General features: G+C 38.2%; 1 long non-coding RNA gene across 1 annotated transcript; it reads right to left on the reverse strand.

Moving 5' to 3' along the window:
* Positions 1–6,806: 6,806 nt before the first annotated feature.
* Positions 6,807–10,609, reverse strand: LOC105853775. The gene is made up of 3 exons (XR_001145539.1): positions 10,532–10,609; positions 9,408–9,466; positions 6,807–6,875 (listed from the first exon to the last, which is right to left on the reverse strand). It is a non-coding gene; the product is annotated as an uncharacterized LOC105853775 (long non-coding RNA).
* Positions 10,610–15,985: the final 5,376 nt, after the last annotated feature.

A 15,985-nucleotide genomic window follows, 5' to 3' on the forward strand; every position in this document is an offset into this window, starting at 1 on the left:
ATCGAACTCATGCGGAAGTGGCTTTAGCTTCTCAGTGCTGTGCTTTAACCCGCTGCGCCACCAGGGAGGGCCTATAGATATTTTTTTTTTGAGAGCTTTTGCTGACCTAAGCTTAGACATTGAGCTCAGACATTAGGAACCTCCAGGAGGTTTACTAAAGAGAGCACCCCCTCTCAACTAGCCAGAGGCCAGGAGAATATAAACTCCAGCCCAGTATCAGATTGCCCACCTGAAACTACAGCTTCTGATTAGTCATTTTAATTTTTTTTTTCAGGTACACAGTCTGATATTTCCACATCTGCATTGAATACATTATGATCACCACCCAAAGTGATACAGCCATTACCACACAATGGACCTATTTTACACAACCCCCTCCCCTTCCCCTCTGGTAACCACCATTATGTTGTCAGTTGCCTGATCAGTTGAAGTGGGCCACTCTGTCCATCTTTGAACATTTTCTTATGTGCCTACATTTGTGCTAAAGAAATAAATTATTGATCAAATTTCACACTGTTGGAGAATATAGGAATACACTTCAGCTTGCTTGCTATTCAAACCTGATAACTTAAATCAAAGAATTCTAGCAGATTTTTAAGTGGACCAGGCTTCAGAAACATTTCACAGATTTAGTAGTATTTATGTGCATGTTATGGCCATTGTGTGGCCAAATTTTGTGATTATCAGGTCTTACCTGTTACCTGGCAGCTGACCTTGATGAAGAACAAAATAAGCACCATGTTCTTAAAACTGCCATTCCAGGGGAAACTTTTACTCCCCCCTGGATGGAACCTGAATTCTTGTGCATTCTTGTATAGATAAGTTGTAGGGGGCCAATCACCTTGGCGGAAAGCTAACCTAACCATATTTAGAAAACCATATAAAGGTCAGCCAAACCAATCACTAGCTATCCCTTTGTCCTGAGAAATGCGGGTCAAAAGAGACTTTATAATCTGCTCTTCCCTTTGTTCTGGGCCCTTCCTGCCACCCAGGTGCCTCTGGTGTGTGGTCAGGCCCATGCTCAGCTTGCAATATCGTTTCTTTTTGTCTTTACAGTGGTGTGGCTGGCTTTTTCTGGGTAGTGCGTCCCATTCTGGCATAACACTTGACATCTATTAGGTAATAGGGGTCCTTCTGACAGGATGTGAGATGGGTAAGTACCCTTTTAGATATGTTAACTTTGCGAGTTATTGTCAGTGCAAACGTAGTTCACTATTAAAGCATAGAATTTTGTTCTTTAATTGGTATTAAATAGCTCAATATCTATTTCAACCCCCCTAGTGGGATTTTTATGCAGATTCTGATTCCATAGATCTGAGGTGGCTCAAGATATGACATTTCTAACAAGTTCTTATAAACACTGCAAATTTCTTTGACTACACTGAGTAATAAGGCTAACAGGACTCACTGTGCTCTGGTTACTTATCAGAGAGCAAATTCCAACACATGGCTACTCAACCATTTTTGAGGATCTAGAAAAACGAATGAATTATGTATACTTTGGAAAATCCCCAGGACGTATTATTTATCTCAGCTGGGATTTGAGGGGTTTTCTAAACCAGTAAGCAATAATTCAATGTATGATGATATAATGTTTCATTTAGCTTTCACAGCAACCCACAGAAAAAGCTATAGCTTCTATATTTTATAGATATGAAACTAAAGTTCAAATGGTTTAAGTAGCATGCCTAGCCAGTCATTTGGCTTTTGACAGAGCTGATCTTGAACCCAAAGTTACCGCCTTACTTCTGATTTCATATATTTCCTTTGTTGCTTTTTCCATTATTTTTCTTAGTCACTTTAAATATATTTGACGATTATATTGCATGAATTCTTCATGCTATTTAAAACACTTTTTTCCTATTCTTTAAGACATATTTATTAGAGAAATAATTCAAATACCAAAAAGTTGAACAAAAAGGAGATCATAATTAAGAAATCACAGAGTCCAAGACCCAAAGATGATAATTCTTATAATCCTGGTAATTCTATTCCCAGAACCCTCTCCCCACCCAGTATTTATGCTAACCATTTGCTTTGAAATAATGGAATATAATTCCATGTATATGTTTGTAATTTTCTTTTCTTATTTGCTCATGTAATTTAGCCATCTATCCACACTCATTAACATAATTGCAGAATGTAATTCCTAATGAGTTCAGGGCACTTGTTTAAATTAGCAAAGACTAATTTAGTTGACCTATCTCTTATTCTTGGAGATCTACATTGTTTTGTTTTATGAATTTGAATAAAATCACAGCCAAATAACATCCTCACATATTTGTGTTTGTGTACACTTTGATCTGATTTACCTTTAATTTTTAATACTGAAGTAACACATTGAAAAATATCTTCTGTGTCACAGAAGATAATGGGAATCTCCTTTGGTTTCTAACTCCCATTTTCTTGTTAGGTAGTCTTCTCAGTTTTCTGTGTTTACTTCAAGATCTTTTAATTCTTACACACAGAGAGTATTTCGATCTGAATGGAAGCGTGTCATAGGGCTTTGTAAATTATGTTTTATAGAAAATATTTCTTAAAAGAGACACTGCTTGGTCAGAGTGTTAGGACAGTCTTTTTCACCCTGTCCTTGTCACTGTTCACTGCCTTTGTTCATCCTTGAAAGAATGATAGGTAACAAATAGCTACTTTAAATTAATTTTAATTCTGTAGATACACACAAATTCATTTTCCTTACACTTTTAAATTCTTGCTCCTATCTTAAAATTTTTCTTTATCCACACTTCACCCACAATCCTTGTCTCTTCCACCTCCCCTCTCATTTGGTGGATGCATTATTTTAGACCATTTTCTAAGTTTATGTTTACATAAAGATACATGTACAAACAGACCATATACTGCTCTGTGTGTATAATTGTGTTTTTTTTTTTAAAATAAACTATGTCATCTACAAATTGTCTTTCAAAATTAATAGCATTTCTTAGAGAAAGGTGCATATAGATCAATGTTTCTCAAACTTGTTACTTTTGACCTAGTATAACAGATAATTCTTCATTGTGAGAGAGTGTTCTTTGCATTGTAGAAAGTTTGCCAGCTTCCCTGGCTTCTAACCACCAAAAGACATTAACATCTTCCTCCTCTTCTGACCTCAGTTGTAACAATCACCATATACTGTCTTCATACACTGTCAAGTGTCCACAAGGAACAAAATTTCTCTTGCTTAAAAACAACTGATGTATGACTGTATCAAGAAGATGTGGTACGTATACACAATGGAATGTTACTCAGCAATCAAGAAGATAAACTCATGCCATTTGTGGCAACTTGGATGGAGCTGGAAGGAATCATGCTTAATGAAATAAACCAGGAAGAAAAAAGAAAAATGCCAGATGGTTTCACTCATAGCAGGAATGTAAGGGATTAGGAAAAAAAAGTAATTATAATAAAGCAAAAAATGAACACCAGGGCCCTCCCTGGTGGCGCAGCGGGTTAAAGCACTGCACTGAGAATCGAAAGCCACTTCCGCATGAGTTCGATCCCCGCCTACCCTGGAGGAGACCACATGGCCGGCAGACCTCTCCTGACCCGCCTGCTGCTACCCTCAGTAGTGTACTTCCTCTATCTGCCTGTTCTGCTCCCCACTCTGTTCCTGGTGAATTCTGTCACCCTCCACATCTCTGGCCTGTACCTGAGTTCTGTATGAATAAATAAATAAATCTTTAAAAAAAAAAAATATGAACACCAACTAACAACTATACCAGAGACATTCTACCAGGGAGGAGAGGAGAACACAATCAAAACTGTGGAGGGAAGAGCACACAGGACTATGGTGATGCACATGGGTGAATTAGTGGTGGGAAGACCACAGGAATTACAACTGAGAAGAAAAATATATACAAAATGAAAAAAGATGTAAATATATATACATAATATATATTCATATATATATATAATAAAATCAATGTAATAGAAAAAATAAAAAATTACTGATGTAGATGTACAGTATTCCTGTCCCATGCTGCATGACCTCCGAAATCATTTAGCAATTTATTTCTGTTATAGTAAGTATTTTTTCACAGAAGAACAATTCACTGGAGAGAAAATAATGGCATCTTAGGAGAGAACATAGTTTCTGCAGCCAGACAACTTGGGTTCAAATTCTAGATCCTAAATTGAGGATACTAATAGAAAACGAGGATTAAAGGCAGTTAAGCATGGAAAGCACTTTAAAGCAATGGAAGCAGTTGGATAAATGATGTGTTATTACACGTCTCCACATGCATCTGTGCAAATGTTTCTCAAGGGTAGAGATAGAGCAATCATATGGCTGGGCTGTATAAGAGATGCATGTTTTTAATTTGGAGAGATGTTACAAAATGTCCTCCCTAAGAAGTATAGTAATTTATACTATTATCAATAATATGTAATAATGTTGGTTCTTTATAGGCTTGCCAGCAGATTTATACCATACATTGATATTTTTTTCTAATCTGATGGAGTCTACATAGTTTTTCATTTATATCATAATTTGCCTATTCCCAATTACTAGTGTGAGTAGTTTTTCATACATTTATTGACCATTCATACTTCTTCTTTTCTGAATTGTCTATTCATAACTTTTGTTATTTTCTATTTTTTTCTCTTGTTGGTATATAGTAATTTTCAACCATTTTGCTTGATAACACTTTGTTACATATATAAAAGAAGTTCTTCACAGTGTGAAATTTGATTTTAAACATTGTGCAGAATATTGGAATGAGAGATCTTCAATTTCAATGCTGTCAAATGTATTGATCAGTTATTTTCACTTTGCTTTTGGGATCTTCTTTGAAAGAAGTCAATGAACAAATTAACTTGGAAACTATATATTTTACCATCCCAGAGACACCTAGAATCAGAAAATAATTATAAAAAGGAATAAAGAAGACATACACTATCATTAATGAAGTGAATTAAAATGAAAAGATCACTAACATGTACCAGGGATTTTTTATGTATGTTGTCAATATTACTGACAGTTGACTGACACTTGAGAAGACATATAATCTAAAATGAAGATGTCATTAGTGTATGTTCATTTTGATAATTGGGGACATTTAGTATAGGAGCCATACTTAGTAGTAACTCCTGAACCATTATGATATAGGATTCACTGGATTTGGCAATAAACCCTGTTTGCAGTCTGAACATTTTATGTAAGCATGGCATTCCCTTGCATTATATTTGTATCAAAAGTGACAAAGAAATGTTGGAGTGAAATGAATTTTGCCATATCCACTCCTGGATTTATGCTCCCGTCAATAGGGATGTTAAGAAAACAGAGGAATATGACTTAAAGTCTCAGAACTTTATAATACTCTACAGTTACATCTAATGCAGGCTAACCTCAACATTTTGACTTTGGAACATTTCACCATAAGGCTGGGTATGAAAGGGAATTCTACTTGCCATCTCTTTCAACAACATTACCTGCATTGAAGGAAAAGCTGCTTGTAACCATTTGGCTTCAATCACATTAGCGACAGATAGAAGAATTGGGACCTAGAGACCTAGGGGCCGTAAGAAATGGAAAGATGAAAGAAAAATCACAGAGGAGAGTACTTTCGTGCTTTTCTGACATGGACTTGATGTGAATTGATAGGAGACAGAATAGGAATGTAAAGAACTATTTCCAATCCCAGGATATGGAGCATCCCTGTCAAATAAGACACTTTGCCCATGGACTGCCTGCTCAGTTTTGGTTGTGATGTCTTATAAGATGTATCTGCAGAGACTGTGGGGAAAAAAATAGCAGCTAAATGTATAAGCAACTTTGTTGTTAGGAGTCTGATTGGCACAGCCTGTAGTAAATGATGTGAGGCAATAGCTTTATCAATAGGAAAGTTCTAGAAAATCCCTTCATTACAGGTCTGCATCTGACCTGGAAATTTACAGATGGAATTTACAGATGGGTATAGATCTTAAGAGAAAGACAACCAGACCAATGCAGAGAATGAACCAACTTTTTCCTTGAATTTATACATTGAAGACAGCTCTGCAACTGAGGAAAGACTTGAATTTCGGAGATATTAGCCTTAGTAAAAAGAAAAGATGCCAGCCCTCCCTGGTGGCACAGTGGGTTACAGTATAGCACTACGAAGCTAAAGCCACTTCAGCATGAGTTTGATCCTCGCCCCGGAAGTGATCCAGAGGGCGCAGCAGAACTCTCCTGACCCACCCACTGCTTCCCCTCAGCAGTGTACTTTGTCAGTCGGCCTGTTCTGCTCCCCACTCTGTCTCTAGTGAATCTTCTCACCACCCCTGCTCCTCTGGCCTGTACCCTAGTTCTGTATGCATAAATAAATAAATCTTTAAAAAAAAAAGATGTCAAGATAAGAAATGATACACCTTTGTGCAACTCCTCTATGCCTACAAGACTAGATATAAATCAAATGCATTTAAAAATATTTTTGCATTTTTTTAAAGATTTATTTATTCATTCATACAGAATTGGGGTATAGGCCAGAGATGCGGAGGGTGAGAGACAGAATGGGGAGCAGAACAGGCAGATGGACAAAGTACACTGTTGAGGGGAGCAGCGGGCCCGTCAGGAGAGGTCTGCCATGCCATGTGGATCTCCTCCAGGGGCAGGCGGGGATTGAACTCATGCAGAAGTGGCTTTAGATTCTCAGTGCTGTGCTTTGACCTGCTGTGCCACCAGGGAGGGCCCTATTTTTGAATTTTTAATGTCAACTTATTATTTTTATTATTCAAAAATATGTATGAATGCTAAGTTTCAGCTTGACTTAAACTAAGATGCATGACCTTGTAACTAGAGCAGGTCAGGATCCATCTGTGCAGTGCCTCTCATCTCCACCCTCCTCTCCCAAAGGAAACTCACCACTGTCCCCACCATAGTTTCCTTGTTTCTGGACCTGAAAGAAATTGAAACATTATATATCCCCCTTGTCCTGTTCTGTTGTTCAACATAAGTTTATGAAATTCTTCCTTATTGTGTAAAGTTACAGTTTGTTCTCTGTAAAATTCTACTATATGAAAATATCACTATCTCACTGCTGTAAATTCTGCTATTGATGGGAATTTGAGTAGTTTTCAGCAGGAGACTGGTAACAATACTACTACTCAACAGAATTATACAATCTTATTTTTGTTTTTCTTGAGCACTTACCCAGAAATGAAATGGGTTAAAATATTTCTTTACACATTACTTACATACACACATATTCAATTTTATCACTTACTTTCAGATCATTGTCAAAATGCCCAATTTTAGACAGAAGTATCTCTAAAGGGATTCTGATTCATTTCACCCACTTTATTTTTAAGTTTTTTAATAAGACACAAAAATAAGGGTATTTTTATTGGCCATGAAATTGTTCTAGATCTTGATTGTGGTGGTGGTCACATAAATACACATTTATCAATTTGTAATACTGTTTAACAAAAGAGGTGATTTTTATTTTATGTGCCACAGTTATTGATTTCCCAGTTGAAAGAGATTTGGTTATTTCTTCTTTTTCACGGTCACGACATTGATTTTAGCTGCTATGAACATTCATACCAGGTATTACAGTAAACATATGCTGTTCTAGTAGGGTTGTACCCAAGGAAAGGGGAGCTTCTGGGTTCTTTAAATTTTACCACCTGTGTTTCTTTGAGCTCTTTCATACCCAAGGAACAGGTCTTAAATACCAACTCATGGTAAAATCACCACTGATTATCTGACCCTCTTCCACTCTCTTCTCCTATAATTTTGTAGCACTGGAACGCCCTGTTCTTTCATCTCATACTTATTTATCATTGATTATGTATAAGCCACTATATAAAAGAACACAGATGGGGGAGATACAGGTCAAGGATGGCAATCAAAATACTTAACAACTTATATAGCATCTGACCTTTGAGAGGACAAAGTAATAGCCTGGGTTAGGACAGTCACGGCATTGATTTTAGCTGCTATGAACATTCATACCAGGTATTACAGTAAACATATGCTGTTGTAGTAGGGTTGTACCCAAGGAAAGGGGAGCTTCCGGGTTCTTTAAATTTTACCACCTGTGTTTCTTTGAGCTCTTTCATACTTGTCTTGCCAAGTGTATACGGCATGGTAAGCTGAGAAGTCTAACAGGTGCTACGTTTTTAAAAATTTATTTATGCATACAAAAACTGGGGTACAGGCCAGGGGTGCAGGGGGTTGGTGTGTGAGAAGATTCACCAGAGGCAGAGTGGGGGGCAAAACAGGGAGATCTACTGAAATACACTGCTTAGGGGAGCAGGTACCTGCTAAGGAGAGGTCTGTGTGGGCCACCTCCCTGCCCAGAGATCACACTCATGCCGCAGTGGCTGTGGACAGCTTCATAGTGCTATGCTTTAACCTGTTGTGCCATCAGGGAGGGGCCTAACAGGTACTACTTTTAGGATAAGCTAGCTAGCTGCGTTGGAGGACTGCCATTAATTTAGATTTCATTGACTTGACAGGTATCTCTCATCAGTGCAGGCTGACAGGTATAGATGTGTGATGTGGGTCTGGCCACTGCAGCAGACTCCATTTTGTAAACCCCTATATACAAATTAATATTATCAGCCTTAAAGAAAAAGAGGTGAAGGGCACAAATTAAGCAAAGGCAGAGAGTTAAAAATGCACTGTGTTTGCCTGTTGGAAATGAATATAGGTAAGATAACAGTCAAAACTAAGTATGGAAAAGAGAAGATTTGGGGGGAGTACAGATTGATCCTTTTGACACGATTAATACAGCATAGAACTTTTCTAGCCAGGAAGGATCTTAGAAAAGCTACAGGGCAACTGTTTAGCTGTTTTTTTTTTTAATACAGATAAGAAAACTGAGACCTGGAAGCTTAGTGCACTGACATCAGACACAAGATTCTCAAATCAAAGCACTTGCCTGGATCTCACATTTCCCTCTCCTCAACATTTTTAAAATGCAAAATAAATAAATGCCTACAAGCAGCTGCTGCTGGTGGAGAGTCTTGATTTCTCCCCCAGAGAGCTGGCATCCGGCCTTACTTCCTGAGAATGCATTCAAATAGATTGCACCCTTCAAGTCTGCTTTCTCTTAGGTGTTTTAATAAAGTAAGTACTAGAGGTGTGTGTTCTGTTCTCTTTGCCCCTCGTACCAGTCAGCTGAGTCAGAACCAGCTCTTTCCTTCTTTGAGGCAACAATAGCTCAGCTGCTGTTGAAAAATCTGATTCAAAATATATTACATAAGCTCGCTCATCTCTCAACTTGTCAGACACAAAGCTGTCATCCTTTCCCCTGTGCTCACTCCTACATTAGATGTGCTTGCCATTAAGCCTCATTCTCTTCTAAAATATTACTGGAATCCATTTTATTTCCATTCCTTTTATCTCTTCTATTAGTCAGAAGGAAAACAGATAAAAAGGCAGCTCTTAAAACAAATAAGGAACCTCATAGTTTTGAACTCACCAGTGTTCATCTTTTCCTGAAGATTTTGTGTTTGATGGACAATCATCATATCACAGGACCTGATAATGGAAATGAAATTTTATCCCAAATTTCTTTAATATAAATTTACAATTTTAACTTCGTCACATTTAACTACTGTGGACAAAAGCTTTTGATCTATTTATAAGACTTCACAACCTAGTTTAATTTCTTAAATATGATTTTGCATCGGTATTATGAGTTTTAATTAGAATATAATGTTCAGAATAGTTTTAAGTGGCATTTACTGCACATTTGCCATGGCCACAAAGTAGACTCTACTAAATGCTAAACACGAGTTAGCACAGGTAGTAGCTGTAATCAGTCCTCTGCGATAGACATTTTTTATTACATTCTTATATAGGTGGGAAAACTGAAACTTAAGATATTTAATTATTCACCCAGGTCTTCTAGCTAATAATAAGTAAAACCAGAAATTGAGTCCAGATAATATGGGTCTCAAATTTACATATATGACCATCATATTCTTCAACTCAATTCTATGCAATAGTTCTTAATTTCATCTTGATTCTCTAAAAAATTACTCTATAAATTTCATTGAAAACAAAGACAGGAGTAATTATTAAAAAAAAAGAAAAAGCAAATAAAGTAGAAAAAATGAAAAACTGTGGTTAGAAAAAGAAACTGAGATGACATGTACTGATAAATAAAATGATAATAAAACAGAACCACATTTTCCAGGACATTGGTTCTCTTGACAGTTGAACAGCTAAAGACCGCATTTAAGCAAAAGGGGTCCTGCAAAGCCTTTTACTGTTATAATAGGCCAATTTGTATGTAAGTTTAATAAATGAGGTAGGGATAAAGGCAATTGCTAAATTATTAGCAAGTTTTATTTATGATGTAGTGACTGTATTTGGCTATCTGGTATTTTGCTCTATTTAAAAATAGAAAATAAAAAAAATATATATGGATAGGAGTATACAAGAAGCAGATACATTAAAAAAAGGAAATAAAGAACCATGAATAGTATGGCAATGGTGATAACGGGAATGAGAGGGAAAAACAGAAATCAAAAGAATTAACAGAGAGGTAGGGCAAAGCAGTGGATTGGAAGTACTAATAGTGTTAACTGTCCAACTTACCCAAAGTAATGTATAGGTTCAATGCCATCTTTATCAGTTTCTATTGAAAGAAACAGAGCAAACATTACTGAAATAAAATGGGTCCAACATTTAAGCGGACACAGATGGCCAACAAGGATGTGAAAAAATGTTCAACACCACTTATTATCAAGGAAATGCAAATCAAAACTCCAATGATGCACTACCTCCCTCATGTTGTTCCTTATCAGAAACAACAAATAGTGGTAACAACAAATAGTGGAGAAGAAGGAACCCTAATACATTGTTGGTAATAATAGACTTATCTAGTCCCTATGGAAACAGTAGATTTTCTGAAAATGGTCCAGCAATTCACTCCTATGTATCTACTGAAAGATTACAAATCACTAATTCAAAGGGAAAGATGGATTGCTATGTTCACTGCAGCACTATTTAACATAACCAAGTCATGAAAACAACCTAAGTGCCCATCAATAGACCAGGGATTTAGAAGATGCAGCATATTACACAACGAATTCTCCTCATCTATATTTAAAAAAAAAAAAAAAAGTACTCCTGCCATTTGCAACAATATGTATTCAGCTAGAATGAATTATGCTAATTGAAATAAGCAGCCAAAACCAAAAGACAAATACCAGATGATTTTACTTGTATGTGGAATATAGAGAAATAAACAATCTACAATATCAACAGAAAATTCATGGGAACTGACAAAACCAAGCCAAAGTAAACCCTTAGAAAGGTGAATTCAGAATTGAAGCTACTGTGGGGGGCCAAGGGATAGAACAAAGGTGGGAGAGGCCCAAAGAACTATGAAAAAAGACTACAGGTATGTGGATGGTATGATAGCTGACATATGATCAGGTGTGAGTCTGTTCTTCTAAGCCAGAGACAGTGTTGTAAACCAATGTCGCTTCAATAAAGGAAAAATAAATTAATTAATTAATATCACAGTATGTCCCCAAAATTAAAACAATAAACAAAGGATCTAGCAAGATATAACATGCGAGGGCATTTTCAAGAAGAAAATCAGCTTGAGATCCCAATAGTAAGTCTGATAGTGATAAAGTCAAAGCATTCCTAAGAGGACTGAATATATTCTCAGCAATTTCATTCATTTGGTCTGATAACATAAAATGTATATTATTCATTTTATTTGTTTTAAAATGAATGTCTTAATTTTTCAATAGTATTTAATTTGTTTAGGCTTAGGTTATCCCAAGATACCCTTATTATTTTGTGAATTTACTGTACCTTCTATATTTTTCTTGAATTTACTCCCTCACATTCCAACTGCTTCTAGGAAAATCATACCTGTGTTCTAGAATCTAGATTCCATCATTAGCTAGTAGTTTGTATGGGTGATTTGCCTCACCAGATTTTGTATCTATGTGGTAAATTGTTTGGGCACATTTTTTACTTCCTCAATGGAAACGTAGTCCTCATTTTTTTAATTTCTCATTTGCGTTCCCTGCTTATTTAGTTATGTTGTTCTTTTAGTGTCTTAAATAGATTCTTTGTTGGTTCTTTCAGGAGGATCAGCACTAGATTTCAGAAAAGCAGGATTTTGTTCTCTGACATCTGTGTCCATATTCTTTCAGCTTCTTCATGCCCTTAACCAAAGGCAGCAATGGGGATGAACACAATGAAAACCTCTTATGTCATTTTGCTCTGATGACACAGTGTCCTACCTGTAAGATTTCTTCATTATTTCTCTTCATAAACTTCTTGATGCAGCCTACGAGTATAAAAGCACACCAGCTCATATTTCCACTGCAAACCAAAGACTCGGATTCTGTGCTGCAGAGTGCAGTGGTCACTCTGAAGCCCATCAGTGGCCTATAAGCCCTGGGTGTCCTCCTTGAAGGCTTCCCTGTGGAGTCTGCAGTCATGCAACGTCTTCCTGTTCAGAGTTTCAGCTCTCCTCTACTTTCAGAGAAAAAGAAATTGTAGTTTGACATGTTCTTTTTTTTTTTTTTTTTGCATTGGAATGATTTTGGAGAAGGTAAGCAAAAATTTAGGCCAGTATCTTCGAGCTCAAAGAGGCACCTATCGTTTATTGTCTAAAGATCTGACATTGAAAACAGTGAGTACTGTTTAAATTGATGGCATGTTCTCTGGCTTACAAAGGGATGAGGCGTACAAGTACCTAAATCCCACAAGTTATAGGATTTTGCCAGAATTTTAAAATGAAACCAATCCATTTTATTTTTTAAAGATTTATTTGTTTATATATACAAGAGTTGGGGTATAGGCCAGAAGTACAGAAGGTGACAGGATTCACCAGAGTGAAGAGCAGAACAGGCAAATTGACTGAAATACACTGCTGAAAAAAGCAGTGGGCGAGATAGGAGAGGTCTCCTATGCCATGTGGGTCAACTCCCTGGCTGGGATAAAACTCAGGCTGCAGTGGCTGCTGACTGCTTGGTAGCACTATCTTTAACCCTTGTGCCACCAGCAGCCCCCAGCCTCTTTTAATTAGTGCCACCCAAGAATTCCACTCTTAGATTTAAAATCCTGCCAAAAAGGGGAATATTAGTAACTTCAGTTTTAAAGTTGGAAAAGCTAAAACATAGTATGTCCAGAAGAAATGCCCCAAACTACACACAATCTACAGCTATCTGCTACAAATTTACTATAATGTGTTGCCTTCAAGCATTATTTAATAATTCCCAAATGAGTTTTTCTATACAGGAATATTTTTCTCAGTTTTACAGGTAAGCTGAGACTCTCAAAGAGAAGTGACTTACCTTTGGCTGCTGAGGCAATAAGTAGTTTCTCAGTGACTCAGATATTTAAATAATCACAACTCTTTGTCTTCTAGATTTTTAAGAAATGGAGAACAGGTACTGGATAGAGATGAAGAGTTTCATGATCAGTACTGTATTAAAGGACATGCCTTATTCCTTCGATTACATGCCTGAACCAGATCTTGGAAATGGTTGGGAGAAAGTCATGTCTACAGTGTGGGATCTGGAGAAACCTAACTATCTCAGAGAGACTTGCAGCCTGCCTGGCTCCTCACTATGAGGGCTGGTTAGAGAAAGCTGGAAAGTGGCAAGTCTCAACACTCCACCCAGAACAGGGAGCATGGGAGCAGGGTGGAGAGAGACGCAGTCAGCAAATATGAAAGGAAAAGAATATCCCTAAGAGCTGGGGCTACCAACACCAGCAACATATGTGAACACTCCTCTCCTTCCCCCCAACCACGTGGGGGCACAGAAAAGAATCAGAGCTGGAGAGAAAGAAATGAAGACTGTGACTCCATCATTATGCTCTCTTTAGAGACATGGAAGGCAATTCTCCTTTACAGAAACAAGGAGAGTATTAAGTGTCACAGCAACTTTGATAGTTCCAAGGCACTCTGCCCTGTCTACTGCCTTCTTGGCACAGAGAGCAAAAAAGTGGAAACTAGAATATTTGACTTTTGCTTTGAATTTCCATCTTTGCCACTAATTAAAAGTGGAAGGCTGGAGGACAGAAAGCTTCATTCTCAGGAGGAGTTTGATTGGGTCTTTCATTTGATTTCCTGCTATTCTTACCAACATCCTGATTGTAGTGAGGTGATCAGCGCCATTCTTTCCATTGGGGAGTGAAGCTGGATAGCCACAATCTGTCTCTTATAGGGAACATCAACAAATTGCTCTTCCTCCATCCCTTGCCTTCCATCACTAAAGCACCACCACTGTATACATTCCCTTACCCTCTTTTTTTAACTGCCCCGTTTTAATCCACAATTTGACTTCCTTTTCTTTCTCTCCATAGTGTATTTCCTATTCATACCATTAAATCCCTGCCTGTGATCCTTTGAATAAAGTTCAGGTTTCTTAATAAACCATCTACAAAGAATGTTCTACTTACAAAGTTCTTTTAATTAGGCTTTCCTTAATAACCCTGGGAAGTGACTGGTTCGCTTAAATCTACTCCCTGGCCCTCCCTCTGTTTCTACTTCTTGTATAAATCCCCTTGCCCTCCCTCCAGCCTCTCCATTTGCCATTATTTGCCTGTCTCCCTGTTTCTTCAATGCACCTTCCTTAGTTTCTCAGATAGATCTGCAAAGACATCTGAACTGGGACCAAATGTGTGGAACTGCAATTTCCTCCAGCCTCACCACCCTCTGGGTACATATGTGGGAGCATTTATATTAATATCTAATTTTTCTGGCTCATTGCCTCAGACTGCTGATGCATGAACCCCAATTCCCTGAAAATTCCCTCTTAAGGATTTCTAGACTCCCCAGAGGCATGTGGGACATATGTTGGCCCCTTCGTTGCCCACACTCCGCTGGCCACAGTCACTTCCGCAACGTTGCTCTGCTCGGTCAGTGTTCTCTGCCTCTGCTTTTTTGGATGCAGAAATCCTCTGCAAATACCTATGACTGCTCCATGTGATGCAGCTAGGACTTTCGCTATATCACACTCCTCTTGTGAGCACAAAAATCTCTCAGCTAGCCTTCTGTCCTCTTATAGCACACCAATGAGCACAAAATCCCAGCTCTGCCATTCCTGGCTGGTGGCACTCTGGACCACTATGGAAGTCAAATCAGCTCTATGTTGTGTACAGTGGGGTGGGTGAGACAGAATCTCTGCTCTGTGCTAGATTCGGGTAAAGGCATCCCAGTGGAGTGATGTAAGGCAGCTGTGCTAGTTTGCAAGGGTGGCCATCACGTAGTGCCAAAGACCAGCAGGCTCAAATAACAGAAATGTGTTTTCTCACAGCTCTGGGGGTTGAAAGTGATACAGTAAATGGGCTCTCAGATAAGCATTTGCGGATTTGCCTCCTTTGACAAATTTGACAAAATTGGTTTTCCCAGACCTCTTAATTGTCTGTGGGTTTACTTTTTTTCCTCTCCTTTCCTTACAGTTTCTCTTCTTTTGACAGGTTTAGGGTCAAGGAAAGGAAATCCCAAACAAAAGCGAATAGTGAGAAAGCTGGCCGGCACCGACTCTTCCTTCCTGTGCTGCCCCCTGCCCCCTCCCCATTACTCTTGCTGATTCCCCATTTTTGTTGGTCTTTGTGTAAATAAAGGCTGGTGCCCACTGGTCTTCATCCCAGCACTAACTTTTACTCCCTCCCCTTTGCGGACGCTAGCCCACCTCCCCTTTTCTTTGTTGAACATTGTATAAATAGCCCTGTAACTTGCTAAAGAGCAGGACAGTGGTCTTTCGGACACGAGTCTGCTGCCCTCCTCATTTGTCAACAAAACCACTTTCCTTTTCCTCAAATTCTGTTTCCTTTTATTGGCTGAGGGAAATTGAGACCAGCGTTCGGTAACAGAAGTCCAAACCTGCCAAAGTGTTGGCTGGCTTGATGACTTCCGAGGGTTCTCTCCCTGGTCTACAGAGAGCCACCTTCTCACTTGTGTCCTGGGCTCTATTTCTTGTGCACCCACAACCCCTCAGCTGGCTCTATATAGCTTACTGCCCTTTTATAGGACACCAATAAGAACTGTGCCCTATAAAATTTTTTTAAAGA

The sequence above is a fragment of the Condylura cristata genome, unplaced genomic scaffold (assembly GCF_000260355.1).
Source record: "Condylura cristata isolate star-nosed mole 26May11 unplaced genomic scaffold, ConCri1.0 scaffold00002, whole genome shotgun sequence".
NCBI classification, from domain to species: Eukaryota; Metazoa; Chordata; class Mammalia; order Eulipotyphla; family Talpidae; genus Condylura; species Condylura cristata.